Below are 27,490 nucleotides of genomic sequence, written 5' to 3' on the forward strand. Positions count from 1 at the left end.
AACAGAGTGTAGCTCTCAAGAGATTTCTTTTTTCAGGCAGCATCAACAACTGGAAATGTATTTGTGTGCTTGAGAATCAGGCAGATCTGGCTTTGACTCTGGGTTTGCTCTCGATAAATGCACAACACACGAGGCATACTACTTATCATCACTGAGTTTTTTCCTCATCTATAAAATGGAAATAACACTTCAGTTGAACCAAATGAAATTGCCAGATTTGAAGTCAAGAGAAGTCTATTATTGGAGATTTCATGTGGTTCAGCCTATACCTGTTTCACGGGACTCAGTCTGGGATAGAAGACTTAAATCTGTGTATGTCCACTAGTCGAAGCTCTATTATTGCATGAGGCAGGCATCCAAATCAAACTAGCTTTAAAAAAAGAGATGGATGTCAAATCACAACAACGTACTCTTCAAATATCTTTCATGTTTATTTGTCAGTTTTACATCCGTAAAGCTAGAAATTTTTAGAAAGGGGGAAGAATGCATTAGCTCTTGTACTTGGGCAATTTAGGAATGGTGTTAGCGTCACGTGTGGGAAGATTCAGGGGCTGGAATGATGCTCTTTATCCTCTCTCAGTCTCTGCCGCCCCACCTCCTTCTAGTGACTTTGCCATCCATGGTGGACAAGATCATCTTCATGATCAGGTCCAAGGATTATCTTCTGTAGAAGCAAAAAGGATTATTCTCCCAAGGGCTGTCTTTCTTGCCTTACATGTTCAGCCCTCAGCTAATCACGGTTTCCATCATACTGTTAGATGAGAAAGGAAAGTCAGTCTGGTGGACTTTCTCCCCTCCAGAGAGATGGCAGGAGTGAAGAGCACTGTACGTGAGAGCCTGATTAGAACTTCATGAGATAGGGTAGCAGTACCCGAAGAATCCTGGGGTGCTAGGCCAGCAAGAAATAAACACTCACTACAGTGTGCACAACCCTGAGCACAGATTCTGGGACATGGAAGATGTGCTAAAATTAGCAGAAGACTTTCCTACACTGTACACAAAGGATGTAAGACCACTGACCAACCTTTCTCAATTTGCCCATGACTTTCTTGGCATTCGCATGGTAAGTCTTGCATCCTGGAAAATTCCTCGGTCCCAGGTTTATCGGGGTTTATCTGGACTATTCCCATTTTAAAACTGAAAGTCCCACATCTGGGTAATCCCTTCAGTCCCAGGCAAACCAAGATAACTGGTCACCCTGCTCAAAGATGGCACTTATAGCTGTAAATCTTAGCTGCAACTGAGGTCTTGTTAGGTCAGTTTATTAGTTGCTGCATCCATAGAAGAACGATGCCCTATGGTACATCCAAAACCATGGAAATAGTAGGTAGATAGTCCCATGGAAAAATGTGTAGGCCACGTCTTTCATTTGGACTTATAGGATCTGCTCCTTTGCTTTCCCTTTCCTCCTGCTTTCTTTTCTTCTTTTTTTTTTTTTCTTTCAATGATTTTCCTTCTCCCTTCTCCTCTTTCCTTTCTTTCTTTCCTTTCTTCCTATCTTCCTTCCTTCTTATCTTTTTTCCTTCTCTCTCATTTTCTTCCTTTTCTTTTCCTTTCTTGTTTGGCGACATATTTATCTTTCGAATGACATGTGATTTAGATTTTATTTGTGATCTTCAAAAGAGCTGTTATGTGTTGTTTGATGAAAACAAGCCAGCCTCAGTAAATATATTTATCCTGGATAATCCACCAAGTAAGTGGAAACTTCACTGTTGATTAAGACAAGAAGTGTATATGCAAATACTGTGGGCTTATGGAGACAGCATGGTCATGAGGCTGAGCATGAAGAATGAAAAAACTGGGGGTAAAAAAAAACAAAGCAGAGATGACAATGATTGTGAAATGAGGAGACTGGAGACTGGAAGGGCTTGAGAATGAATTCTTTCAAGGGACATGTCGGTTTCCCTGTTTACATAGGGGTTGCATCTACTACTAGTTGAAACTGCTGGGATTTGGGAACTCTTTCTTCTTTTAAATCAATATTATCATTAATTAAGCAATGTAAACCAGGAAATCCTTCTTGGTTACAAACTATGCTTTGAAGCCAGGCCTGCATTTGAATGTTTTCAATCAAAACCTTAAAATAAAATTAGGAGGAAAGCAAAGTCTAGTCTTTGAAGGAGGGCTATCCTTGAGGAAAACAGAGCCTTCTGAATGAAACTTTGGAGCATGATGAGACTTTTGTGGCCCTTATTAAAGTGCTGACGTCCGAAGAATTAACTCCACTTTGGAGGCAAGTCCAGAGGCTCCCTCATGACAGGGGTTTCATCCACAAGTCAAGATCATTTGCTTGGGACTTCCACTGCATTTGGGTTTTCCAAATAATGACATTCACATCACTTTCAAAATTTTTGTTAGTACATGGTACTATCTGTACTCTTTTTTTAACCTAACACTTACCTACTAATTTACTTTTTTAGTTAGCTAGACTAAGATGATGTAGCTAATGCAGTTAATCAGGGCTCATGGATAGCAGTGTCTAGAAAGCCCAGGCTGACTCTCAGACTCTAATGCTTTTTAAACCTTTGTGGGAAGAAAAGTATTGTCATCCACAAGAAAAGCAGTGTACTGTGGTGGCATGGAAAAGGCATGGAGGAATTCCCAGTGTGGCTTAGCTGCTTACGAACCCAACATATTCCCCTTGAGGATGCTGGGGTTCCATCCCTGGCCTTGCTCAGTGGGTTAAGAATCCAGCATTGCACAAGCTGAGGCATAGATCACAGATTCCAGCTTAGATCTGGTGTTGCTGTAGCTGTAGTGTCGTCCTGCAGCTATAGCTCTGACTCAACCCCTAGCCCAGGAACTTCCATATGCTGCAGGTGCAGCTGTAAAAAGACAAAAAGAAAAAAAAAAAAAAAAAGGCTTAGAGCCTCATCTCCTGGTTCTTATATTAGTTCTATTTTTTGGTAGCCTCAAGATTTTGGTTAAATGACTTCAATTTTCTGTTCATATGGTTTTGAGGCCTAATTAAGACAGTGCCTAAAAATAATCAATGAACAGTGCTAGCCCTTTAAAAACGTCAGTCAAGATTTAAGACTAAGGTCCATTAGCAGAGAGAACAAGAGTTTGCATAGTCCTATAGGGCAATCAGTTCATTTGTTCTGGAAAAGCCAACTAAATGGGGAATGTAATAAAGATCACATTCTGAAATATGTAGTTTCAAGTCATTACAATAATCTAGGGGAAATCATCTTTTTTTTAAATTTATGTTGAAACCAAGGGGGATCTCTAAAGACTGGAGCACTTCGAAGAGAAATGTGTCTACTAGCTCCATAGAGACAAAGGGTGTGTCATAGCATTTGTTGCTAAACTGGCTTCCCCCAGGCCAGATTTTTATCACTTGTAGTTATTGAGTCAGAGGTAAGAATCAGAAGGGGAAATATATATATTTAACCAATAAATAAATAAATATATTTAACCAATAAATATATATATATAACCAATAAATATATATATTTAACATATAACACACACACACACACACACACACACACACATATATATAACCAAGGTTTTGTGAGTCTCTTTGCACAAGAGCTGATTAAGGGCCCAATGAGAAAACACAGCCCAGAGTTAGGGAAAGAATGATCTCCTCTTCCTCTGCAGAGAAACCTGCCTCAGTTTGCTATCACCAGGATTTTTTTTTTTATAATTTTTTAAAATTCTATCCTCTGATTATTTTGAGGCTATAGGAAATATATTTTTAGTGCATTTATTTTTTATCTGACACCCATATTCAGTGTATATTATTTCTAATAACCTTTTAAAAGTGCTTGCATTGTTTAGGTGTAAAGTTGCATTATCTGTCAATAATGATAACTTTGTTTCTTCCAACCCAGTTCCTATACCTCTTATTAGCAGTTTCCTGTCTCATCACATGCAAATGACTTTGCCATTATTTAGGAATAACTAAAATAGTATTGTATTTTTGACCCACTATGATAAGGACAACTTTGAGAATGTAGCAATTAAAAGTCCAAGAAATAGGTAAAAATCTGTTGTGATAAATTATATGTAATGTGACAATGCCCTGGGCAAAAACAATGGGTAAAAATGCAGATGGGAAAAAAGTACCAATGAGCAATATTTTAATTGAGTAAATGAATGAACATAATAGAGTATAAGAAACAAAATGTAACCACAGGGTTAAAATATATTGGTGTGAAATTATCCATCACACCCATCAGGGTTCAGTAGGAAAAATCACTCTACGTAGGATTTAAGATAAGGAATCAAAGCCTTAAACAATCTTTGAAAGAATTGCAGAGAATCTGTACATAGGAGTGAATTGGCATTGAACTCTACAGCATGCAAATGAATCCAACCAAAAAATGCCAAAATCTGAATAAGCTCTATAGGCTAGTTAATACAATTGCACTGATGCAAGTTTCTAGTTTTGATATCCTATTTCGGTGATGTAAGTTGTCACTATTGAGGGAGGCTAGTTTTTGTTTTATTTGGTTTTTATGCAATTTTTCAACTTTCTGTGAATTAAAATTATAATTATAAAATATTATTATATATTATTTGTAAAATATTGATTATTATACACTGTATTAATATACAATAAACACTGATTGATTCATCTATAATTATTTCTTTTTTATGATTTTTATTTTTTTCATTATAGCTGGTTTACAGTGTTCTGTCAATTTTCTACTATACAGCATGGTGACCCAGTTACACAGACATGCATACATTCTTTTATCTCACATTATCATGCTCCATCATAAGTGACTAGACATAGTTCCCAGTGCCACACAGCAGGATCTCATTGCTTATCCATTCCAAAGGCAATAGCTTGTATCTATTAACCCAACACCCCATTCAACCCACATCCTCCCCCTCCCCCTCGGCAACCACAAGTCTATTCTCCAAGTCCATGATTTTCTTTTCTGTGGAAAGGTTCATTTGTGCCATATATTAGATTCCAGATATAAGTGATATCATATGTAATTATTTCTAAACAAAAAGCTTTTTTAAAAGGGGGAGCTGTGGAACCAACAATTGGAGAAAAAACATGCTGTTTTGCTGGAAACTCAGAAGTGCAGGATGGCTGGGAAGCTACCCTACTGTGTGATTCCAGGATTTCACACAGAAGCACCTGTAAACCTTGCATCACTTGACTGTCCTCACTCTGCCCGCAGCTGCCACCAAAGAATGTCTTCTTCGTCCTTTCTGCCTCTCACATCCCTGTGAGTGTCCTCCTTGGCTGGCTCTGATCAGGGATCCTGCCTGCAAGGGATTCTGGGAAATGTCCTTCCAAACTCTCCCTCCCTGGTCTGTAAAAGAGAGACTAGAAAGGGATGGATGATGCTGAGCTGAAAACACATATCCCAGCTCACTGGGTACCCGAGGGAAACCACAGAGCCCCCTTTACCCTCTTTTCCCTCTCAAATGCTCTAGGCAACAATATCCTGAGCTGGGAATTCGCAGGAAGGAAAAAATAGAGGTTCATGGCTCAGAATCTAGGCGAGAAGAGGAGGTAGAGGCAGAATGTGTCCTGAAAAGAGCAGGGCTTTGGTTACCACATTTCACCTTTGGACACAGCCACTTATTAGCTTTGTGACCCTGGAAAAGGCACTACGATCCTCTCATAACTGTGTGAGAATTCACTGAGAAAAGAAACAAGTGGGACTTTGTACCCAGTAAGAGCTCAATAAATGTTAGCTCTCGGCTCTCACTTTCTCCAGGTTCTCTATGGATTGAATTTATATTCCCCCCACCCCCAAATTCCTACACTGAAGCCCTGACCCCCAACGTGACTCTATCTGGAAAGAGTCCTTAGGAGGTAAAAGTAAACAAGATCAAAAGGGTGGGGCCCTGATCTAACAGGACTGTGGCCTCAGAAGAAGAGGAAGAGAGAGAGAAAGACCTCACTCTCTCCACCGTGTGGGGACAGAGCAAGAGGCTGTCATCTACCAGCCCAGGGAAAGGCTCTCATCAGGACCTAACCAGGCTGGTACCTCCCTCTCAGGCTTCCAGCCTCTTCCAGAACTGTAAGAAAATACGTTTTTGTGGTTGAAGTCATCAGTCTATGATATTTTGTTATAGCAGCCCAAGCCGACTAAAACAAGGATTAGAACATTGCTCTTGCAGAGGATCAAGTGTGAGCCTTAACCGCCCTGACATTTAAAGAATGAATTCATGAAAATGCACGGGAAGTGAGTGCACCAATCATCCGCTGGCTTTGGGGTAGAGCATTTTCAAAGGTGATGCTGACCTTGACTGATCTGGTGTTCGGTTGTGACTACTGGCAACTGGATCCAGTCTGGGTCAAGGCTGTAGCAGAATGTTGAGCAGAATGTGGTTGAGCAGAATGTTTACTCCTCATTTTTATCCTTACCATCACATGAGAAACGGAAGGACACTTAAACTGTAAGAAAACCAGTAGTGGCCAAGAGATGGGATGACAAGGGAAAAGAGGTGAAATACACTCCTTAAGAGGGGAAAAGAAAAAGCCAAGAATCCTGCATCCTTGGCTGAGAAGCAGGGTATGGGCCGAGGTCCTGGCCAGGATGAAATGAGAGATGGGAACGACACCATTCCATCAACAATGTCTTCTCTGTGACACGCTGTGCGGGACGCTGGCAAACACTGCTTTCCAACTGCAAAGCCGGCACAGGATTGAGAAGCCCCATCCCAGTGGAGACTTCCTGTGACTCTCACCACAGCAAAAGGAGGTAAGCACAGCGGGACAGAGGCCATGCCCCCAGGGACAAAACCATGGTTTGGATTATTGAAATGGGGCTTCCTTGGATGGTCAGTATTAGAGGCAGTGGTGAAGCCTTGATTTTCTGATTCCAGACCCCGAGTCCTTTTCATGGCAAATGTCAAGCCACATACTACCTTGTCCTCTGACCTTGACCTGGTTGTCCAAGGTCAGAAGTTTTCTCCATGTCCCATCCCATTTTCTGACCAATATACTCCTTCTCCCCCTCCAAAAAATCACTTGATGGCTTCTTCTAGCCCAGAAAATAACATTGGTGGAATACCAGAATGGAAAGAGGAAGAGACATGTGGAAATGCAGCTGGGTTGATAGCCTTGCAGCCTCTGGTGTAATTGCTTTCATCCTTGATGAAGCATCTTCACAGTGTCGTTTGACCACGGAAGGAGAGCTATTGTCAGGATTCCCATTTTGCAGCTGGGAGAACTGAGACATAGAGGTATTAAGCACTTCATCCAGTGACGTGTATCCTAAAGATCAAGAGCCAGATCTCAACCGTCTGAGTTTATCTCCACGTCCCTCCAGGGGACAGAGCTCTGGTTGGACCCCCGGGAAGCCCTTCGGTTTCACTCCTTCCATGCATTCCCCTGTGATCCCGGTCAAGCCTTGTCAGCCCTGGGCTTGAGCGCCTACCTCTGTAAACTCAAGGGACCAAACCACCTGGTCTCTTAGAACATTCTCGAACGTGGTTCACGAGACAGCATACAACACATCTTGAAGACCCTGAAAGTGCTCAGATTTCCCCCCAGCAAAGAAACATGAGATGCCCTGGCCCTTGAATTGTACACTTTTAGAGCAAATATCATCCAGACTCTGCACTGTTTCTCAAGTACGATCTAGGGAGTGAGCCAATGCCAATAGATGGAAGAGAAGATTTATTTTTGTTTGTGAGAGTCACAGACCCTTCTTTCAGGCTCGATGGGACCACGGGGAGGCCTGTGCAGGCCACAGCATCTCTGCACAACGAGGTCATGTCGCGCTCTCTCTGCTCGAGGCCTGGGAGGATGCTTTTGAAATGAATCAGGAAATTACTTATCAATCCGAGGCCCCAAAGAGCCATGAGCCTTCCCCACTGCCAAAGGCAAGGGGATTTCAAGAGAAAGCTCCACATCTGTGCGCTCTAGAGTTCAAAGACTCCAGCTGTTGGAAGGTCTCACGAGCCATGTAAGTAAAGAGTCCTCTCTCCTGATTGAAATGAACCTCTTCAGGCTGGTATTTTTTTTTTTTTTCCGAGATGAGTCTTTTGGCTCACATGGATGATAGTCTTCATCGGCGGCTCTTCTCGGAGGTTTGGGGGTGGGGGGGTGTTCCTTACTCAAGGAAACACCTCCTCTGGGGAAAGTCTGCTGAGCAGAAGAGGGAAAGCGAAAGTGTCGGCGGCGGCGGCTTTGCTGGGTTAGTGCTGCAAACAGCCCTGAACTTGGCAGTCATGTTCCTTCATGGCTATAGATCACCCTCGAGGGGAGTGTGGGGCTGGTGTGCACGCTTGTGGGAGCAGACAGAAAGGGCTCCGCCGCTTCCCCCTGAGAAACAGAGCAGTCATCAGGCCTGCAGCCGCAGAATTCAAGTCGAAGGTGTCTCCTTCGTTTTGCAGGATTTTAATCGAAGAAGAAGAAAAGCAGTAAAGCTCATAGTGTGCCGTGGAGATTTCCAGGTGGCGGTATAAATCTTACGCTCAGTGTATGCTTGGTTAAGGGGGCTGATTTATGTGCTGTTTATTTTATTAAATAAATGTGCCCCTCACTGCACATGGCTGGGGGGAAGAGCTGGATAAAGGCATTCCTTGCAACGCATGAACGTAAATGCCAAACCCGTGTGGGTAAAACTATGGGTTTGTATGAATCGTCATTCTGCGAATGGAATGTTTCGTTTCATAAATAATGCATTGTACTAGTGCATGTGTCTTTTATGAGAATTTCAAATCAGACTGTGGTTAAGGGCTGGGAAGTAGTTGCAGGAATATAGCTCATTGAAAAGAAATAGATCTTCTTTGATCAACCTTTGTTCCACGAGTCCCTGCAGCCTCCCCAAGAACCCTGTGTTTGCAGGGAACACGTGTGTGCCATGAACCGTAGACAGAAGGATGTATGTTTGGAAGGTGAAAGGAAATGATTCAAATATTGGGAAACATTTACCAAGCAGTCGCCCTGTGTTTGGCCCAAGACTTGCCGTGTGTTGTGTGGTCTTCAGAGCAGGTGGCTCGCTGGTAAAAAGCAGTGGCTCTCAATTAGTGCACCTGGAGACATGTCCCCGATTAGCCTCTGTGTGACCCAGGGTTGGTTACTTAATGCCTCTGTGCTTCGGTTTTCTTTCTATGAAATAAAGGTAATAACAGCAGGGTTTCTAGGAAGCTTGAGCGTTAATGTAAGTATTGTTTTTCTCTCTCTCGTATATGAGAAATAGGTGAGATATAAATGCATCTTAGTGATAACTAAGTAACTTGCCCACCGCCACATGGGTGATGGCTGGCAGGGCTGGGTTTGGGAGTAAAGGACCTGCTTTATCTTAATGAGGGAAGTCCACGTTTCTAAGCACCGCCTCCTCCCCTTGCGTTCTTTCCCACGCATGCTTTATCCAGCCCTCACAGTGGCCTTCTGGGTAAGTGTTGTTGACCATTGACCGTGAGGATTCAGACCAGGAAACTGAAATGCAGATACATGAAGACATAACCCAAAGTCACACACTTAGACACAAGCAGGGCTCGGGCTGGGCACAGAATTGTTTTTGCCTGCTGTTTTTTCTTTTTTAATTTTAAATTTATATTGGCATATAGCTGATTTAAATGCTGTGTTAGTTTCAAGTGTACAGCAAAGTGACACAGTTATACATCCACATAGATCCATTCTTTTTCAGATTCTTTCCCCATATGGGTTATTACAGAATAGTGAGTAAGTCCCCTGAGCTATATGGCGTGTCTTTGTTGATTATCTATTTTATGTACTGTAGTATGTATTTCTTCATCCCTGACTCCCAATGTATCCTGCCCCCCTTTCCCCCTTTGGTAACCATAAGTCTGTAGTCTTAAGTCTGAGCACAGGTGTTTGACGTTCTGGACTCAGAACCCCACACTCTGGGGCGTGTCAGACCCATATCGCCCCCTGGAGGGAAGAGTGAGCCAGTGAAGGAGGGTAATGCTTGTCGTCCAGGAGCCCTCACTCTGTGCCTCATGAACCAGCACAGGTCCCCGGGCCCCTGTGTTGATCATTCTCCAGAGGATTCCAATGTGCATCAGAGTTTGACAGTCACTCTCCTCAGTGTGTTTTGTAATCTTGGAAAAGTGGATGGACCTTCACCTGAGGAAGGTGCAAAGTTCTGTAACGGACAAGAGATGGAGCCCTTGCCCCCATTCATGCGTTGGGATTGCCCTGTGGTCAGAATCAACATTATTTCAGAGTTATTTACTGTCTTGTTTCTATCCCGGTGCTTTCCTCATCTTTTGGCACGTGTCCCTTCTAAGCCCTGTGACCAGAAGAACTTTTTGTCATCAACCCCTTTGATTGCATCAGGCCTCAGTGATCAGCAGATGGGTAGACTTCTTTCCCTTTGGAGGCTTTTTATTATAAGTCCATACAACTCAGTGGAATTCCCCACCATATTGGAACAGCATGCGCTGCATCTATAATATGAGAAAATTACTCAATAAACTTTACACAGAGAACCAGCAACCTAGAGTCATTACTGTGCCGAAGAAAATGGAATTAGATTGATTTCTCTAGAGACACACAGAGAGAGAAGCCAGCAGGGATGTCAAAACACACACTGGGAACTCTAGATGCCTCCAAAAGAGGTCACGGAGGGTGTGGTAGAGCAGGAACCACCCAACAGTGGAAATAATTTCCTGTGGAGGCAAATGTTAGGATTTGCAGTGAAATATCCCTGGCCTTGAATTCTGGTTTCGCCACTTTCTAATGGCAAGACTCCAGGCAGGTCACTTACCTCTCACGTGTGTGTAGTGACATTAATAACTCAGCATAACACCTGCCTTGGTAGGTGCCCAATGCACAGGAGTTCCCTTCCTCCCTCTATCCAGTCCACAAATATTAACTGAGGACCTACTGTGTGCCACGTGTTATTCTAGATACAGCAGTGAACAGGAGCCAAAATATCTGCCTTTATACCTTTAGTGGCGGAGACCATGGAATTATAGGTCAGAATGTAATTTGGGAGACTAATCAGTGCTATGAAGAAAATAAAATCTGACCATAAGACAGAGTGACTAGAGGGGGCGGGCAGGGGGAAGGAGCTACTGCTTTAGCTAAGCTGGTCAGGGGTTTCCTCACTGAGGAAGTGGCGGTTAGCGTGGTCTTGAATCACAAGAAAAACACAAAAGCCATGGTTAGCCCCTAACTCACCACGTGACACTAGACAAGTCACTGAAACCTGTTAGGCTTCAGTTTCATCACCTACAAACTACAGAGCTGAGGAAACCAGTGGGGCTTCTGGCAGTCCTGAAAGTCTCTTTTGTCATTTTCTTCCCCTGTCTTAGGATCCTATGTCATGAGTAATTGTACGAAAAGAAGAAAAAAAAAATCCCCAACCCAAACTATACTGCAGTTATTTCCTTCTTTCATTCTGTTTTCTGGGGGTTTTTTTTCAAAAGGTTTTCTCAACAAAGACAAATGAGTAGGTCCTAAGTGAATGAAGATTAATTAATTGTTTTCTTTTAAAAGCTCAAATCATCACAATTCCTAGGAATTACATTTCTGGAAAAGACAAGAACCACCGTATGGCAGATTTTTAGGGATGAATTGTGTAGCTTCCCAGTGACTTCATGTGTGGTTTCAAGTCTGAAATTGTACATATGTCTGCGGAGCCAAGAGGCAAAGCTGCCAGAAGTTGGCCGATCCAACACTCTATTAGCCCAAAGTCATGTGCATGGCTTTAAAAAAACAATCCTTGGTCTGAAATGTTTCCTTTCTGAAAATGGTGTAGCAGACCTCACTTGGGGCTTAGACAGCATCCATCCAAAGTGAAGGTTGCCATTTAGATAACTTATCCCAGGGGAGTCTTTGTCTTCCAGTTTGCCAAATACTTGTGGCTGGAGTGTTCTTGGCTGTAGCAATCCAGATGGTTGTCTAATTACCCCATTTTGGCATCGTAGTGTCAACCACAGTTATAGATCTATGACTTAGACTGAGAATTTTGTGTGCATGGCAGCCTAAAATATACAGGTCAGCCTTCTCGATTCTCGAATATGTAAGGGTTTTTGCTTAATTTATAAAAATATGATCTTTCCAAATTGCAAGCAGATTTTTTTTTAATCGTTTTGAAAACAAGGTCCAGTGTTAGAATCTAAGGACTGAAAACTAAGAGCGAAGAGGATGAGATTAGGACTCTGGGGTTAATGAACTGGCAGTGGAGAGAGTGGAGGGCATTCAGTGATGCTCCTTGAAGCTCTAAAATGATTTTAATAAAAAAAAATGATTTTAAGCAGTGAGCTGCTCTCTAGTAGGGGGAGTGAGAGGGGGCAGGAACCACTACCCGGCACTTACTTTTAACACAAATGATATTTCAGCATTTTCCACGCTTTAGCTCCTTGCCGCAATCCTAGGGCAGTGTGGCTATTTCTCTGCTTATTTTATAGATGGGAAGCTGAGGCTCAGTGTAGTTAATCACAGGAAAGTTCACCAGCAAGAATGTAGCAGAACTACAGCTTGCATGTAGGGCTGCCTTACTTCACAACCAACCTATGTGCCCCTCGACTACTCTGCTTTGCGAACATAAAGGGCTTTTCCCCCCACATATTATGCACATCCTGTTTAAGTAAAAAAAAAAAAAATCATTCACTGCAAGTTTTTAAATGTTGAAATTGTTGAAATGGCCTCCTTAGGGAAGAGGCTGAGAAATGGTCTTCTTTGGAGGTCTATTAAAACTAGATCAGTTATTACATATGTCTGATATGACTTCAGTGTGGTCCTTCCCCAAGGTGAAAAGATAGACAAGATGATTCCCTAAGTTTCCTTCTAATTTTTACAACCAAAGACCAAGTCTGTACCCATGCAAAGCAAAATGGCGGTGACGGGTTAAGCACAGCCATCCTACCCTCTCTCCTACTCCATACCAATGGCTTTGGCTCAATGTGCAGACTTTTCAGAAGAAACATAGTCATTCAGATCACAGGCTCCACAGGCCATATTCCCACAACTAGGGAGGAGCCTCAACTCTGTTCCAGCTCATGCCCAACCAAATGAACACCATTCCAAGGAGTCTATTATCTAATTTGAGCCTGTACTGCCAATGTTTCAGAACTATAAATCAGGACCAAAGTCACATAAACATGGAACACTTTTAGAACATAGGGATGTCTTTTAAAATTCTAGCTATTAGGAGTATCAGTTGGGATTGCATGTGTCAGTGAGTACCAGAAAGCCCAGTTCCTTTCACACGTAAGTGGTTTATTTTTCTTACATAACAATAAGCCCAAAGGGAAGTGATCAAAAGATGGTGTAGCTGTTCTGATGTCACCAAGAAACCAAGCTCCTTCTATATTCCTACTTCACCAATATTAGCATGGGGTTTTCATCCTCATTATGGCAAGACAGCTGCTGCATCTCCAGGTGTTAAGCGCATATTCCAGGCAAGAAGGCAAAAGCCTTCTTGTCAAACTTGGCCTTTTTCTTTGGGAAGGGAAGCCCTCTTCCATGACTTTCCTTGTGCATCTTATTGGCTAAATTCTGTCCAATGGCCCCCTCCAGCTGTGAGGGAATCTGGAATGTTGTGAATTACATTAGTCTTCAGTACATTAAAAGGCAGGGGAGACGTGGATTGGGATGTGTTGTAAGTGAGCTGACCGACAGTACTTGTCAAAATATGCCATAAATTCCTATTTCCAAAAGCAATAAATTTGGAATTTGATACATAAATAGGACTACCCTACAGAAATATTTCCTAGCTGTATCTCTTTTCCTACTTAATTATAAGCATGACAATATTTTAATCCAAGAAGTAGGTGGGGACCACATTCCATCTAAAGTACTAGGGAGTAATGGAAAGAAGTGGCTCTGGATGTCACGCCAAGGTCTGAATCCCAGTCCTATACTCAACTAGGTGTCTCTGGACCTCAATTTCTTTATACTTAAAATACGAGTAATAATAGCTATCCATAGAATTGCTTAGAATTAAATTAAATATCATACAAAGAGTCTGACATATAACAGACATTCAAGAAATAGCAGGTCTCTTTTCTTTTGCCTCGCACCTTTTATTCAACAAGTGTAAAATGCTTCCTCAAACCCGACTCAGCCAAGAGCTGACGGTGGAAGAATCCACTCTTTGATTGCAAGAAATTAGAACAAAGCTGCTGAATGGTGTGTAGCCTTTCTTGATCAGCGGACGCCAAGATTCTTTCATGTTGGGCTTCATCGCATTATCTTAGCAAACCAGACAAAAATGTCTAAGCAATTTTGTTTTTCAAGCTGATTTGAAGGCTTCAAAGTGCCATCTGCTTGTGACATGTTACAAAACGGAGTCAATAGAGCCATTTGGTGACATTTTAAAAAGTGATTTCAATGTTTGTACCAAGGGATATAATTCCTAGAATTTGTGCAATTTGTTCTGTGTTGTTGAGATGTGAACTAAAACCTTCACAGAGACTTTCAGCTGTTTCAATCCATTATCTTCATCTTTACCCAGGAAGCCAGGTTTTAAATTGAGTTTCTTTCCATTTTAATTATCTCCCTGTGTCACTCCGACCTTTCCAGCCAATGATCGATGTTTAAAGTTTATCACCTCATAGTCACCATTGCAAAACGAAAAAGAGGAAATGAAACAAACCAAAAAGAGTTCCCAGATTTGCAGCATCGAAATCTAACCATCAGCCAAAAATCTCATTTCTGCACTATGCAAGATGGGGAAAAAGGATAGAACCCAATTCTGAGCCATTGAGTTCTTCTTCGGGTATGAATTCTGTGACCTTTAGGAGAGCCATTTAACCTGACCCTCTGGCTCCTTACCTGGAAAAAGACATGAGCATATCCGCCCCTGCCATCTCACCTGATTGATACGACGACCTTTGAGATAAAACGCTAGACGTGCTAGTCAAAATGACACATGGTCTCCTCAAGCTTAACTTTGTGATTTCGCCTCTCTTGTGGTACAGTTTTACTGCCTCGTGGATATAATGCATTCTCACTGGGGAGAATTAGTGTTACTTTTCTTTGCCTTTACGTTTCCAAGATTTTCTATGGTTGTTACTTTTCAAGATCAGAAAGCAAACAAAACAGGCAGTCAGTCTTACTTACCATTTTGTTTTCTGGCTCTTCTGCATGCCTCCCTTTCTTTGTTGAACTTTGTACTTTTTTCTCAATCCATTGCTGAATCTGTTTATTCTTTGTGTTCAAATCAAGTTCTCCAGTATTTGAAAAAATATGTATATAAGGCCTCCTGTACCCTTCTCAGACTTCCATCTGAATTCTCACCTTATTTTTATAGTCAAGCTTTCTTAACAAGAGGCTGTTGCTTCACTCTCTCTTCCATTCCCTCAGTCTGAATTCAGCCAATTCTTCCTGGAGTGTGGCTGTTCAGACTAAATATTCAGCTCTCTGCCGGCTGACCACCTTTTCTTCACCCAAATGAAGCCAAATTCATCTCATGTTCATTGAATATACATATATTTATTGAATCTGGAGTGATCCAAACAAAAATCTCTGCCCTTTTGGAGATTATATTCCAAAAATCTGGCCTCCCCAGCCCTGGCAAACTGATAGGGACATTGATAACGTCAGCAAGTCAATGCCCTCTCTTCTCTCTGAGAAACTTGCCCCAAGTGTTTCTAAGCTATGCCCACATGTACTCATGAATGTATATACAACAGCCTTTATGCAAATCATAGCCCAAATCACTGTCACCTATACAAATCATAGACATTAATGGTATCCATCTTGAATGTCAACTTTTTTTTAATCTTTTTAAGGCCGCACCCATGGCATGTGGAGATTCCCAGGCTAGGGGTTGAATCAGAGCTGTAGACGTTGGCCTATGCCACAGCCACAGCAATGCATATCCAAGCCTTGTCTGCCACCTACACCACAGCTCATGGCAACGCTGGATCCTTCATCCATCAAGCATGGCCAGGGACTGAACCTGAGGATTCATGAATACTAGTTGGATTGTTTCTGCTGAGCCATGAGGGGAACTCTGATTAACTTCTTTTTTTTTTAATTAAAATATAGCTGATTTAGGAGTTCCTGCTGTGGCAGAGAGGATTAAGGATCTGGCATTATCTCTGCAGTGGCTTGGGTCACTGCTAAGGTGTAGGTTCGATCCCTGGTCTAGGAACTTCCCTATGCCAAAAAAAAAAAAAAATGTATATAGATAGATGATAGATAGACAGACAGATAGATAGTTGATTTACAATGTTGTCAATTTCTGCTGTACAGCAAAGTGACTGAGTCATATGTGTGTGTGTATATATATATATAAATATTTCATATGAAGAATGCAATCTCCTGTTCTTCTCCAGATTTGATCATCTCCATGCAGCCAGACTGTGGCTAAGTTCTGGGCAGAGATGGAGAGAAAGCCACCTCCCCACATTGAGTCATCTGACCCCAAAGTAGTTCTGTTTGTATTCAAAGACTCAAGTCTTTACTGAAAATGTCTTCCTGAAAATGTTTCCTGGAAACCCTCCTTTCAGCCCCTGACATTGACAGCTCTCTCTATAAAGCCCCCAAACCAGAACAGAAACAATGCATGTCCCCCACTGTCCTTGTATGACACCCCCACACCCCCATTCAGATACTTGTGCAGACACTGCCCCCCCAAACCTCTCACCCTTGAAGGTCAGTCTCTAATTTCTAGTCGATCTTAGCTAAAGCACTGTAGAAACCAATGAAATCTGGCAGATTGATCACAAGTTTAGAGCTTTCAAACTGGTGTCATTTGGAAATAGTCATTACAACTTACTCCCAGGCATGGAATGGCCAGGCATACATCAATGCTTTCAGGGGGCAGCTTCTGAAGAGCCCATATGCTTTCTTCACCCCCTTTTGGTCCTATAGGATGCCATCAACCTAGGAGTTTTCTTTTCCTGGGAAGGATGGAGATGCATGGTGGTTAGAGGGGGATCAAGGGAGCTAAGTCAAGATTATTTCAGGATGGAAAGAGACTTGAACATTGGTACAGGCTGAGAGTAACCAGCTGGTGGTAGAAGTTGACGGTACCAGAAGATGAGAGAAGGCCATCTAGGCAAGGCAAGAGGTGGGTCGGAACAACCACCCAGAGGAAGGCTTGGTCTCAAGCACAGGTCCTGTGTCCACTGAGACAGGAAGCAAGTGAAGTTGGACGGGAATGTGAATACATTACAGATCATGGGGAAATGGAGGGAATCATGAGGATGCTCGGTTTTTCTCTAGGAGGTTGAAACTCGGATCATCACTTAAGATAAAGGACAGTGAGCTGGTTGAGTATTTACCACAAGCACCCAGATGAGCTCTTGTTATAAGGAAGCACTAGAAAATATATATATATATATTCTCTTCTTTCCCTTTGAGAGACTGCTATTTATAGCAAATGTTTATTTCCAAAAGACCTCCTGTAAAAATAGCCACCATGATACCACCCATATATGTCGCATGTTAAGTGAAATGCATGAGCCTTCCCAAAACTTTTATTTTAAACCCTGAACTCTAATGACCTCTCTAAACTCATCTCAGTTTTGGAAATAACTTGGCCCCGGTGCAGACTGACAGAGAGGCCCCCTGACCACACATATTATCTCTCTGTGACCCACGAGCCTGGAGAATGTTCTGGAACTTCTCCAGCAAAGAGGTGTGTTGCAGAAAGGAAAGTGAACTCTTGGAGGTTTTGCTTTCAGTGCTGCGAAAATTGCTGCAGACATGACAAATGAGAGGGGGATAATCTAAAACATGGACCATTTGCATATTGGCCTTTGAAGATTTTAATAAACATCGGCTTTCCCGGGCCAAATCAGGTTCTTAGCTCCCAAATGTTTCACATTTAGACTGTCTTCTTTTGATTAGTTAAAATCAAAAGGATCACTTTGGGGAGGTTTCATGCTTAGAATGGAGGGCAGCTGGTGTGCAGACCAAAGCAGGTAGTTGCCCCTGGGGAAGTTGTCTTTGCTTTGCCCCACCTCCGCTCCCCCACAGCATCATGGAAGGAGCCAGACATGGGGGGACCAGGTTTATAGTCCACCAGCGTTTCAGGGCTCCCAAGAGAATTCTTTTGTGAGAACAAGGAGTTTGGGGTTTCTTGAACAGCAGTTTTTTCAATCAGTCTCTCTCTCTCTCTCTCTCCCTCTCTCTCATCTCTTGTGATTAACTAAGTACTGGTCTCTTTGGCTTGCCTTGTAGGATTTCTGGTCACTCACCTCACCAGCACAGTCATAGGGACACAGAATTAAGTATCCCCAAAATGCCTGGCCCTATTCTAGGCTCTTGAGACAGAGCTGTGATCCAAACTCCCTCCTGCCTGACCCTTGCAGTCCCGTGGAGGGATAGACAGACAGACTAAGAAAACACAAGGATGTGTGCATGTCAGACGGGATGAGGATGGTGAAGAAGGATGTGCGGTACGAGAGGGCAGGTGTGCGGCTTTACAGGTGGGGCAGAGAAGGCTGTGGTCACGAAAGCCGACATTGGAGCAGAGACTTGAAGGCAGAGAGGAATCAACCCCACCAGCATCTGGGAGAAGAGCATCTGGGCTGGGGAGTAGCAGGCAGGAGAGGAGGCGAGATTGATGGCGTTTGGCTTGTTGCGGGCATGGGAGGATGCCAGGAGGCTGGAAAGAAGCACATGAGGTGGACATGTGAGTCCGAAGGGAGTGGGGATCCAGGGCATCTGAGGCCTTTGCACGGGCTTTATCCAAAGGGATGCTTGAAGCTGTTCCTGGGTTTTTGAGCAGCAGAATGACTGACAGGTTCTGACTTCAATTCTGTAAGACCGCTCTGACAGCTATTTGGAAAGCAGACTCTGGGGGTGGGGGGCGGTGCAGGGCAGGCCAGAGGTCAGTTCCACCATCCCACTTGCCAGGCCTGTGGTGGTTTCAATAACAACAGCAGTCTCCCGTGATGGAGAATTCACGGCCGCAATAAAATGGACATGTATTAAAAGGTTGACAAGATTCGCTTTACAAATCCCATTTTATAGTACACAGCTCTGCTTAAGGACAGACAGACCCCATCACAGCACCGTAATAAAATGTAATTAATTCGACTGAGGACATGCTATTTGGGGCATGTTCTTTCACCAGCCAGAAAGCACACATACCAGACTGTTATATTTAAAACCAGGCCTGGAAGCCAAAGGAAAAAGCTGTCTGTTTGTCTTTGTTTTCCCTGGACCTGCCTTTCCTGGCAGTTGGGGTGGTGTCTGCGGGGAGCATGGAGGAAGTCTGTGTCCCAGACCAGCCCACCAGGGTCCTGGGATCCTTCTCAGGCGTTTGTGCCCAGAGCGACAGCTGTCACAAAATATGCCTTTGCCTGACCTGTCTCTTGTGCGTGAAACTCTTGGGGGTGGGGAGTGCCTATGAAGGGAGATTTACTAGAGAAACTAGGCATGAGTAGTCGTGTCCCAATTAAATTTTTTTTCTCCTTAGGGTCGCACCCATGGCATAGGAAGTTCCAAGGCTAAGAGTCGAATTGCAGCTGCAGCTGCCTGCCTAAGCCACAGCCACAGCAACGCCACATCCGAGCTGCGTCTATGATCTACACCACACCTCACAGCAACACTGGATCCTTAACCCACTGAGCAAGGCCAGGGATCGAACCTGCATCCTCATGGATACGAGTCGGGTTTGCTACCGCTGAGCCATGATAGGAACTCCCTGAATTAAATATTTTGTATCAACATTGGTAGCTTTTATTTAATCATATCACCATATATACATCCCTAACACTCACCAGATGCTGGCTGGCTCTTCTAGGTGCTCAGTACTGGGCAAACAAAAGCTCAGATGAAAACCCCCACCTTCAAGCATCTTTTACGGGGGGGAAACAGGATACAAAAATAAGTAAATAAGTAAAACACAGGATGTCAACTGAAAAAGAAACACATATAGCTGAAGAGCTGCAAGTTCTGTTTTATTCGGGGAACTTATTGAGGACTGTAACCCAGGAGGCAGCCTCTCAGATAGTTCTGAAGAGCTGGTCCATAGCCGTAAGGGAGGAACCAGGATATAGAGGAGTCTTTGCTGAAGAAAAGAAAAGAAAAGAAAAGAAAAGAAAAGAAAAGAAAAGAAAAGAAAAGAAAAGAAAAGAAAAGGAAAGGAAAGGAAAGGAAAGAAAAGAAAAGAAAAGGAGAGTTCCCATCGTGGTGCAGCGGAAATGAATCCGACTAGGAACCATGAGGTTGCAGGTTCGATCCCTGGCCTCACTCAGTGGGTCAAAGGATCCGATGTTGCCATGAGCTGTGGTGTAGGTCACAGACGTGGCTCAGATCTGGCATTGCTGTGGCTGTGGTGTAGGCCAGCAGCAACAGCTCTGATTAGACCCCTAGCCTGGGAACCCCCATATGCCTCAGGTGAGGCCCTAAAAGATCAAAAGACAAAAAAAAAAAAAAAAAAAAAAAAAGATGCAATAAAACATCAGAAGACTGCTACTCACAAAAAAGTTGACGTTTAAGTTAATGATTTTAGTGCTTTTCTGTGTATGGGACATTGAAGTCACTCCTTTTTGACATGCATCTTAACTATCTAGGGCCAGAGTTGTTTTTCTCCATCCTGAATCCCCTCCGGGCACACAGTCTGGGGTGGCTGCAGTGGCTGAAGGCTTGATGGCCACAACATCCTTTGTCTACTGGAATGGCAGGCAACCTTCATTGTTACTGAAGTGGCAGGCAACATTTTTCTTTTTTTGTCCACAACAGTATGTTAAATAATGATACAAGTCATGGAGAAAATAAATCTTAAAAGGGGTGTGGGGAGTTCCCTTTGTAGTAATGGACCCAACTAGTATCCATGAGTACTCAGTTCTATCCCTGACCTCACTCAGTGGCTTAAGGATCTGGCATTGCTGTGGCTGTGGGGTAGGCCAGCACCTGTAGCTCCAATTCTGCCCCTAGCCTGGGATCTTCATATGCCCTAAAAAAAATTTTTTTTAATAATAAAAAATTTTTAAAAAGAATAAAAGGGTGTGGAAGGATTAGGTTTCCAAGTTTAGGAAGAGTGGTCAGGAGAGGCCTTACTGGCAAAACAAAATGTGCAAACCTAAAAAAAAGTGATAGAGCAAGATGCTGATATGGGTATAGATACAGGTAAACGTAGATATAGATGTTGATGTCAGTGTAAGGGTTGGTGTAGGTGCAGATGTCGGTGGGTATAGATGATAGAGATAGAGAACAAAAATAAAACATTAATGAACAGAAACCACAGTGAAATAAGTCTGTGAGGCCAGAAGGGGCGCTCTGAGTTCTGCAGCAATTCCAAAGCCCAACAAGAGGAAAGACGCCTCTTCCTTCCTGGCACCCTTGGCCAATAACAAGCCTTAGCCTCTCTGTGGACTCGAGCCCACCTGCCTTCCTTTTCCCTCGATGAATGTGATCTCCTTCCTTTGCCATCTGGGTATTTGCCCACAGCTGGCCATGGCTTTGCCAACCACGGATTGCAATTCTCTGCTGATCCCAAATAAACCACCCTCCTTTTTTGGTTAGAGAAACAACCGGCGACCTGTTTGTTTTAGGTCAAGTAGAAATGATAGAGATAGAGGAAGAGTAGGAGGGAGGTACGGATGAAGATGGATGTACATGTACAGGTAGGGCAGGCAGAGGACATACCTACAGGTGTAAATGATCACGACTCTGACTCCAGCTCCAGTGCCTGAAGATTTCTCCCCACAAGAATTTCTCTGTGGGAGTTCCCATCAGGGCTCAGCGGTAACAAACCTGACTAGGATCCATGAGGACCCGGGTTCAATCCCTGGCCTCACTCAGTGGGTTAAGGATCCGGCATTGTTGTGAGCTGTGGTGTAGGTTGCAGACGCAGCTCAGATCCCGCATTGCTGTGGCTGTGGTGTAGGCCGGTGGCTACAGCTCTGATTCGACCCCTAGCCTGGGAACTTCCATATGCTATATGTGTGGACCTAAAAAGACCAAAAAAAAAGAAAAAAAGAAAAAGAAATTCTGTGATACCAACTCTGATTCTGCTCCTATACCGGCTGTGTTTCCTACAATTCAACTCAACTCTGACGCTCTTTACCCAGACATAGCATCAGATCTTACAACTTAAGGACTGTCTCACAAGGCTGCCCCCCTCCCCCCACTTTAGATGACGGTCACAAATCCAAGGTGGTATCTGAGCTTCTCACAGGCCAGCTATAGATTAGAGGTTCCAACAACTACCTCCTTGGGTTCAAGTTATTTCCTGGATAGGCTTACAGAACTCAAAGAAACATGTTATTTACTAGATTATGGTTTATTATAAAAGGATATAACTCAGGAACAGATTAATGGAAGAACTGCATAGGGCAAGGTATGTGGGCACAAAGCTTCCATACTCACCAAGCCCACCACTCTCTGCAAATCTCCAGTGTTCCCCAACCCAGAGCTCTCCAAACCCTGTCCCTTTAGGTTTTCATAGAGGCTTCATCATGATTGATTACATTCTTAACTGTTGGATTGAAGTCAATCTCTAGCCCTTCTCCCCTCCCCTGAGGTGAGGCTAAGGGGTAGGGGCAGAGGATGGGGTGTGGGACTGAAAGTTCCAACCCTCTAATCCAAGTGGTTGGTTCCACTGGCAACCAGCCCCCATCCTCAGGAGGCTTCCAAAAGTCACCTCACTGACATAACAAAGGACACCTTTAGCACTCTCCTCACTTAGCAAATCCCAAGAGCTTCAGACACTTGTGCCAGAACCCAGTGGAAAACCAAATATATACTTCTTATTATATATATATCACAATATCACAAAGACATAGATATAGACACACATCTGAGGAAGAAGCTTTCCAGACTGGAAGAAGAGTACATGTGAATATCCTGTAACAGGAATATGGTTGAGGAGCAGCACAGAGACAGCATGGTTGGAGCCAAATGAATGAAGGAGAGAGAGTAGAATAGGAGCTAACATGGTAGGGAAGGGCAGGTCTGTGGCTCATTCTGAGCCTTTAATTTTCACTCTAAGAGAGGTCATAGGGAGCTCTCATGAAGGTTCAATCAGAGGGTCATAACAGTATCTCTCTGTTGAGTGTCTTCTCCAAGGCCAAGAGCAAGAAGACCAGATGGATGTGGCTGCAACAATTCAGGCAGGAGATTATGTTCAAAGGGACATGGGTGGCAGCAGTTGAGATGGTGAGCAATGGTAAGATGCTTGAGATAACATTCCAGGAGAGCCACAGGGCTGCGTATATGTGGGGTTCCTGGGAGAAAGAGCATCAAGGTGGTCTCTAAGTAACTTGGCCTGAGCATCTGAAAGAGCCAGTTATGAATTATGAGACTGGGAAGAGCAGAAGCAGCAGGTAGGGAGGGAGACATCAGGAGCTCTGTGTTAGACACGTTAGGGTCACTGTGTCTGGTAAACACACACGGAGATGTCTAGTGGTGGCTGGATGTGAGCCCAGAGTTCAGGAGGGGGCTGTGAGCTGGAAATAGAGATTTCAAGCCATGTAACTAGATGGCATCACCAAAGGGGGGAGTGTCAGCAGAGAAGAAAAAGAGTCCAAGGACTGAGCCTGGGCTTCCAACACTTTCTGATTAGGAAGGAAAGCAAGACCCAGGAAAGGAGGCAAGGAAGAAACAAGAAGAATACCAAAATACAGTGGTTTCTCAAGGATGGATGAACAAAAAAAGGAGAGCAATAGGTCAAGTACCAAATTGGTCTGAGAAATACCACTGGTTTAGTCATTTGATCATTTAGTCATTTGATGACCTTGACAATGGTGATTCCATGGAGTAGTGGGGCAGAAGCCTGACGGGGTAGCTTTAGGAGAGAAGGGAGGATTGAAATTGTGACAGTGAGTAGAGTTCATGTATTCAAGGAGTTTTCTATAAAGGGAGGCAGTGACTGGAGAAGGACGTGTCTAGAGAAGGTAACAAATTAGTAATATATCTAGTTTATATAGTAATATATGTTACTATGTATACATAATGTACTTTATTTCTATACATTATTATATTACTATATATGTATTACTGCCCATATAATTTCTCTTTCTATGTAATGTATGTAATGTGATGTATATATTTATTATACCACCGCAAGAACTGTGAGGCCAGACTATGGGATGAGTTTTTAAAGTAGATATTAAAGTCACTGGGAATTATGATGGCGAGGTTGGACACAGGGACAGGGGCCAGGAGTTAACATCTCCAAAAACGAAGGGTGTGGTGTAGAATAGTAGATGGCTGTTGGTGGCAAGGGCTTAGGGCATGTGATTCAATGCTGGAGGGATACAGGAGGTGGGAGAATGAATGATCTGAAAATGGCAGAGAGGAGCAAGGCAGTGACCAGCTTCACCTCCACACCCAATGGAATGAGGAGGAGGGTAGGAAAGAGCCAGCACTTGATGGGCTGCAGGGCCAGCGATGTCCTCAAGGGAGACCCAGGCTTCAGTCACAACAAGGAAGTGCAAGGACATTCAGAAAAGAGCACGGGGATGCAGAGGACTTTGCTGATAGGAGTGGAACTTGAGTTTCAAGAGACATCAGGGAAGGACTTCTGGGGTCAGGAAGGAGTGGGAGATGGGCTGGGAAAGGGACCATAGCAATGAGAGTCCACAGGATGAGTGATGATCTGGGAGCCTGAAGGACATGAACTGGCACAAAGGGGTTCATGAGGCTCCCCTGATGGTCAAGGCAGAGTGGTGGTGAGTGAGGCTTTAAGTGGGAAGGAAGGCAGAGTCCCCAAGAGCCGTGACAGGTCTGCAAAAGCTTGGAGCTGGGAGCATGAGAAGGCTTACCTGGAGCACCCAGAAAGCCCTGGGGTGTCTTCTTTGCTCGCCATATAGATTTTCATGAACTTATCTAGAGAGGACCTGAGGCTGAAGTGGTCAGCAGCGGCAAGTTATGGAGACCTGTGTATCCTGTTGAAAATGTCAGCCTTTACCCCACAGACTTAATCTTTGTGACATGACAGAGCCCTTAGGAAGGTCATGGTCTTACTTCCACTCCCACCTAATCCCTGTGCATCCATTCTACCCACAGCTTCAGGGAGTCAGGGGTTTACCAGTTGTATATGTCAGTGTGCAACCAGAGGCACAAAACCAGTAAGAGAGGATCTATATAAAGAGGTGTACTGTGAGACGCTGGTTTATGCAGTTGTGAAGACTGTCTTGAGAGACTGAAATCTGTGGGGGAGACTTCTAGAAAGGGCCAGACTAGAACTGTCAGGGATGAGGTGATGCTGATCTGTAAGTGGAATTTCTTGATCAGGGACGCCTCAGCTCTGCACCGAAGATCTTTTCACTGGTTGAATCCCACCCACACGGGTTATCTAGGAAAACTTTCCTTGCTTAAAGGGATCTGGTTGCAGATTGTAATCACAGCTACAAAATACCTTCCCTGCAATACCTAGCTGAATGTTTGGTGAAAAACTAGGGACTGAAATCGAACTGAGCAAGACATCAGTGTGTTCCCTAAGGTCTATAGATCCATGGTGGGGGGGTTCCTTCTGGAAGCAAGGAGTCCATGGAGCACGGAGGGTGAGGAGCGAGATGGTCCACCTTGCACTTCAGAAAAACATCAGAGCTCTGGGCTTAAGTGGTAAAAATTCTTAGGAATGTGAGCACACAGTACTAAAAATAAAATATGACTTTGTCCAGTGTAAGTCCATGTGAATTACAGTGGATCTCAGTGGGAAATAAAGCAAGCTGGAAAGAACCCCAAAGAAAAGTTATTCCAAATTTCCCTGGATATTTCAAGAAAGAAAGTATTTGTCCAGTGTGCAAAGCTTTTTAAGTACTAGGTCAAAATTTCCCAATGGCTATCTCAATTTCCACTACATTTACTATTAATGAATTGATAAATATTTACGGGCACCTAATTAGTGCCCAGCATTCTAATGAAAAGAGGAAAAAGTAATTAACCACAGTTCCTGTCCCCTCCCCAAGAAGCAGTTTCTCCAGGGAGTTGATCAGCACCCTTTCAACTGAAAATGAGAGAACACCCAACTCAAGATGCTTCAAAGCAAAAAAAGGCAAGGGCAGAATTCATTAATTCATAGAACTAGTCTAGGGTGAATCTGCAGCTTCAGGTTCCGTTGGATCCAGGTACTCTAAAAACATAGTCTGTCTCCTCGTTTTCTGCATCTCTTAGTTCTGCTTTTCTCTGAGGCAGCTTCACGTTTGGTCAGGTCTCTCCCAGCAAAGGCAGAAATGATGGGCAACTCCAGGCCTTACATCCTAGAGCAGTAATCCCAGTAGAAAAGTCCAGGGTTGAGTTTCACTGGACGCCTGTAAGTCACTGTCCCTCCCATGAATGAATCATTGTGACCAGAGCAGTGTAATAACCTGGAGAGGCTGGAGCACGGGTGGGGAGAGGAAAAGTTCCCTGATGGAAAGTCATGAGGCTATTCCAGAAGCAGGAACAGATTTGGGGCAGATGACAGAAGGCAGGGTCCTCTATGGGAACCTCACAACTCAAGGTCCAGGATCCGGTGCAAATCAGGATTATTAAAGTATTATTAAAAATCAGATGCGGGCGTTCCTGTCATGGCTCAGCAGCAGCGAACCCGACTCAGCAGTAATGAACCCGAATCCATGAGGACGCAGGTTCAATCCCTGGCCTTGCTCAGTGGGTTAAGCATCCGTCATTGCCATGAGCTGCGGTGCAGGTGGCAGACATGGCTTGGATCCCTTGCTGCTGGGGCTGTGGCATAGGCCAGCGACTACCTCTCCAATGTGACCCCTAGCCTGGGAACTTCCAAATGCTGTGGGCGTGGCCCTTAAAAGACAAAAAAAAAAAGAAAGAAAGAAAGAGAGAGAGAAAGAACCATATAGGTGTCGAATACATGAATGAATGAACTTAGAGCCCACTTCCAAAATGTGCACGGTGCTTTCATGTAATCTGTCCCAAGTGCCCACGTGGGACCAGGCACTGCTCCAGGGTCTTTCCCAGATAACAGCTCATCTGCCCTTCCCAGTATTCCCCGGGGATGGAAAAGTCCACTGCTATTATCACATTTTGATGGATGAGAAAAATAAGCCCAGAAAGTTGATGTGATTTTTCCAGGGTTGTGCCATTAAAGAATGGCAAGACAGGGCTTTAAGTCCATTGCCTGGTTCCAGGGAAGAACTATTACTGTGGTCTAATATGCATGCTGGGTTCCAGGGAAACAAGACTGGAGCTAAGATCATTGTCTCTAAACCCCGTAGTATGTCAAAGATATAACAGTCTATTCTTAGAGAATGTCTAGGATTGTACACACATTTTTTTTTTAAGTTGTGGAGAAGAGAAATAATTTAAAAAAAAAAAAACAAGAAAGTGTTTACAAGGAGTTCCCACTGTGGCTCAGCAGTAACGAACCTGACTAGTACCCATGAGGATGTAGGTTTGATCCCTGGTCTTGCTCAGTGGGTTAAGGATCTGGTGTTGCCGTGACCTGTGGTGTAGGTCGAAGATGTGGCTCAGATCTGGCATTGCTGTGGTTGTGGCTGTGGCCAGCAGCTGCAGCTCTGTTTTTGAGCCCTAGCCTGGGAACTTCCTTATGCCACAGGTGCAGCCCTAAAAACAAAAGATGGAAAAAGAGAGAGAGAGAGAGAGAGAGAGAAAGCATTTACAGGCTGTAAATTGCAGGAAGAGAGAGAGAGAATGCATTTACAGGCTGTAAATTGGAGGAAGACCTAAAGGCAGCAGCTCCCATGGCTCATACAGGTT

General features: G+C 43.8%; 1 protein-coding gene across 3 annotated transcripts in view; it reads left to right on the forward strand.

Moving 5' to 3' along the window:
- C1QTNF7 (C1q and TNF related 7) overlaps positions 1-27,490 on the forward strand; it is a 98,671-nt gene that overhangs the window by 28,254 nt on the left and 42,927 nt on the right. Inside the window, exon 2 of one of the 3 annotated variants that reach the window (XM_084970657.1) lies at positions 4,975-7,892. The exons of 1 other annotated variant lie outside the window; for it this stretch is intronic. The gene's annotated coding sequence lies outside the window, so the exon portion shown is untranslated. The remainder of the gene's footprint in view (positions 1-4,974; positions 7,893-27,490) is intronic. One more of the 3 variants, XM_021100291.2, reaches the window with a different exon arrangement.

This window comes from Sus scrofa, chromosome 8 (genome assembly GCF_054392235.1).
Source record: "Sus scrofa isolate SSC_HxYL_T2T_F1_AM1 chromosome 8, Sscrofa_HxYL_maternal_Yorkshire_Landrace_v2.0, whole genome shotgun sequence".
Taxonomy (NCBI): Eukaryota; Metazoa; Chordata; class Mammalia; order Artiodactyla; family Suidae; genus Sus; species Sus scrofa.